A 4,319-nucleotide genomic window follows, 5' to 3' on the forward strand; every position below is an offset into this window, starting at 1 on the left:
AAAAAAAAAAAAAAAAAAAAAAAAGTTAGCTGGGTGTGGTAGCACATGCTTGTAATCCCAGATACTTGGGAGGCTGAGGTAGGAGAATCGCTTGAACCCAAGAGGCAGAGGTTGCAGTGAGCCGAGATCGCGCCATTGCACTCCAGCCTGGGCAACAAGAGCAAAACTGTCTCAAACAACAATAACAACAACAACAACAACAAATACCACTTGGGCGGATGAGCACTCTGCATGTTTAAAAAAAAAAAAGCCTGGAGATTGGTTTCAAGTTTCTCTTCAAGTTTGTGGTCCATGCTCTCTGAAAACTAGGGGAATTATGGACTTTGGGGACTCAAGGGAAACGGTGAGAGCGTGGTGAAGAATGAAAGACTACACGTTGGGTACAGTGTACACTGCTCTGTTGATGAGTCACCAAAACTCAGACATCACCAGTAAACAACTTATTCACGTAACCAAACACCACCTGTTCACTAAAAACCTCTTGAAATAAAAATAAAATAGGCTAGGCGCGGTGGCTCATGCCTGTAATCCCAGCATTTTGGGAGGCCGAAACGGGAGGATTACTTGAGGTCAGGAGTTCGAGACCAGCCTGGCCAACAGGGTGAAACCCCGTCCCTACTAAAAATACAAAAATTAGCTGGGCATAGTGGCACATGCCTGTAATCCCAGCTGCTCAGGAAGCTGAGGCAGGAAAATCGCCTGAACCTGGGAGGTGGAGGTTGCAGTGAGCCAACATTGTGCCACTACACTCCAGCCTGGGCAACAGAGTCTGTCTCAAAAACAAACAAACAAACAAAAACGTGATCCACCCGCCTCAGCCTCCCAAAGTGCTGGGATTACCGGTGTGAGCCACCACGCCCGGCCAAGTTTGCCTCTGCTTAATAGGAAGTTTTGGTTATAGCGAATTATTATACCTGAAGACCTAACTGAATCATACTTAACAATGTCCATTTTAAAGTTGGTGTTAAGTGACTGTCAGATTTACAGAGAACTTAACAACTGTTATAAAAATTAGAACTTCATTTATGCGAGACCTGTATTGCTATTGAATAAAAGATTTTCACCTTATATTCACAAGAAAAAATACAAGGTGTTCAAAATGAAATGCCTTCTCTTTCCAGATTTTCACTCCCCATCCACCCACTCCTAAGGAAATGTCAACACAATCAGCTGGCTCAAATAATGAACTACACATCCTTCTCCAAGCATTTTGTCTTTCAATACTGCTCTTCTCTTTGTAGCACCCCTACAGCACTGAATGGTCGCTTTCTCACAGGTTAGTTCTTCACATCTAATTGAATTAGCAGGGTTTCCTTCTGCCTGGTTCTTTTTCTAGGGACAAAGGCAGAAACTGCTCAGACTGCTGCTTAGAAAAGCAGTTGATGTCATTAATTTCCTTGTCTCTGAACAGGATAATTATGGTTATTCAGGAAAAAATCCACTCCATTGGTTTTCCAAAGCTTTGACCTGCCAGACAGAGCTCCAGCAGAAAAGGGAAAAATCCTTCTTGTTAGTCGTGCTAAGACTGAGCAACTTGAGGGCAGGGTCTTAATCTTCTTTACATTTCCACTGCCTAGTATAATGCCCGGTATATAAAAGGTGCTTGATCAATTTAACTGGCTGATACTGTCCTTTCATACTCATTTAAGACTGTTGAGACATAGGGCTAATTTCATTTATTTATTTATTTATTTATTTATTTATTTATTTATAATTTTTCTTGAGACAGAGTCTCGCTCTGTCGCCAGGCTAGAGTGCAGTGGCGTGATCTCAGCTCACTGCAACCTCTGCCTCCCAGGTTCAAGCGATTCTTCCCCCTCAGCCTCCCGAGTAGCTGGGACTACAGGTGTGCACCACCACACCCAGCTAAGTTTTGTATTTTTAGTAGAGACGGGATTTCACCATGTTGACCAGGATGGTCTTGATTTCTTGACCTTGTGATCCACCCTCCTTGGCCTCCCAAAGTGTTGGATTACAGGTGTGAGATACTGCACCCGGCCTGTATTTTTTTTTTTGGTAGAGACAGGGTTTCACCATGTTGGCCAGGCTGTCTCGAACTTCTGACCTCAAGTGATCTGCTTGCCTCAGCCTCCCAAAGTGCTAGGATTACAGACTTGAGCCACTGCACCCAGCTATTTTAATTTAATTTAATTTAAGTTTTTGAAATGGAGTCTTGCTCTGCTGCCCAGGCTGGAGTGCAGTAGGGCAGTCTTCACTCACCACAGCCTCTACCTCCCAGGTTCAAGCAATTCTCCCTTAGCCTCCTAAGTAGCTGGGATTATAGGTGTCCGCCACACACCCCCACACCCCGGGTAATTTTTGTATTTTTAGTAGATATAGGGTTTCACCATATTACCCAGGCTGGTCTGGAACTACTGACCTCAAGAGATCCTCCTGCCTCAGCCTCCCAAAGTGCTGGGATTACAGGCATGAGTCAACACACCCCATCCCAGGACTAATAATTTAGAAAACTTAGGAAAATCAGAGTTTTCCTACTCTCACACACAAGTCACCACTCAACACAGAGTACAGTCCTCTCTGAGTAGAGGAAGGGGATTACTTCCAGGAGCCCTTCAGATACCAAAATCCAATCATACTAAAATCCCACAATCTACACCGTGTATATGAAAGGTCAGCCCTCCCTACACTTGGGTTCCTGCATCTTGAGAATCCTGTCTTTTTGATCCCTCTTTGATTGAAAAAATAAATCTCTGTGTAAGTGGACCCTGGCAGTTCAGGCTCATGTTTTTCAAGGGCCAGTTGTATTCCACCAGTGTGGGGGAGTTTCTACCCATCACCAACCAGTTCTTCAGCAGACACCAACAGGATAACCAATCATTTCTCTCAATTCTGACATTAACCAGTCAGATCAAAAAAAAGGACAGATCACACAGTTTAAGGGATAAGTCCCACAAGACTGCCCCCACTTCCAATGCCAATAACACGTTCCACATTGTGACCTGTGCTTCTGACCAACTGGCTATGAATTGGGGGTTCCCATGACCCCTCCATGGGTTCAGGTAATTTGCCAGAATGGCTCATGGAACTCAAGGAAACAGGGTGAACGCAGTGGCTCATGCCTGTGATCCCAGCACTTTAGGAGGCCAAGGCGGATGAATCACCTGAGGTCAGGAGTTTGAGACCAGCCTGGCCAACAGGGTGAAACCCGGTCTCTACTAAAAAAATACAAAACTTAGCCGGATGTGGTGGTGGGTGCCTGTAATCCCAGCTACTCGGGAAGCTGAGGCAGGAGAATCACTTGAACGCGGGAGGCGTAGGTTGTAGTGAGCTGAGAGCTCCACTGCACTCTAGCCTGGGCAACAGAGCAAGACTCTGTCTCAAAAAGAAGAACTCAAGGAAACACTTTGCTTACATTTACCTATAAAGGATATTACAAAGGATACAGATGAACAGCCACGTGGAAGAGATGTACAGAATGGGAAAGGGCACAGAGTTCCAATTCTGTCTCCAGGTGTGCCATCCTCCAGGGTCCTCTACGGGTTCAGCAACCCGGAAGCTCTCTGAACCCTGTCCTTCCGGGTGTCTGTGGAGGCTTCACTACGTAGCCATGATTGATTGCATCATTGGCCATTGCTGATTAACTCAACCTTTAGCCCCTCTGCCCACCCCAGAGGTTGGGTGTAGGGCTGAAAGTTCCAAGCTTCTAATCATGACTTGGCCTTTCTGGTGACCAGTTGTCTTCTAGGAGCCCATCAAGAGTTACATCATTAGGCAGGGTACAGTGGCTCACACCTGTAATCCTAGCACTTGGGGAGGCCGAGGTGGGTAGATCACCTGAGGTCAGGAGTTCGAGACCAGCCTGGCCAACATGATGAAACTCTGTCTCTACTAAAAATACAAAAATTAGACCGAGCACAGTGGCTCACACCTGTAATCTCAGCACTTTGGGAGGCCGAGGCAGGGGGATCACTTGAGGTCAGAAGTTTGAGACCAGCCAGGCCAACATGGTGAAACCCTGTCTCTACTAAAAATACAAAAAAATTAGCCAGACATGGTGATGCACGCCTGTAACCTCAGCTACTCAGGAGGTTGAGGTACGAGAATCACTTGAACCTGGGAGGCGGAGGCTGCAGTAAGTCAAGATCATGGCACTACACTCCAGCCTCGGCGACAGAGAAAGACTCCTTCTCAAAAAAAAAAAAAAGACCCTCCGTGCCAGAAACTGGGGGCAAAGCCCTTATTTCACAATAGCACTATGACCTTTTGTGGCAGGCTTCTTTCACTTAGCATAATGTTTTCAAGGTTCATCCATGTCGAAGCAGGCATCGTACTTCATCTCATTTTTTTTTTTTTTTTTA

The sequence above is a fragment of the Rhinopithecus bieti genome, unplaced genomic scaffold (assembly GCF_001698545.2).
Source record: "Rhinopithecus bieti isolate Rb0 unplaced genomic scaffold, ASM169854v2 scaffold_19459, whole genome shotgun sequence".
NCBI lineage: Eukaryota > Metazoa > Chordata > Mammalia > Primates > Cercopithecidae > Rhinopithecus > Rhinopithecus bieti.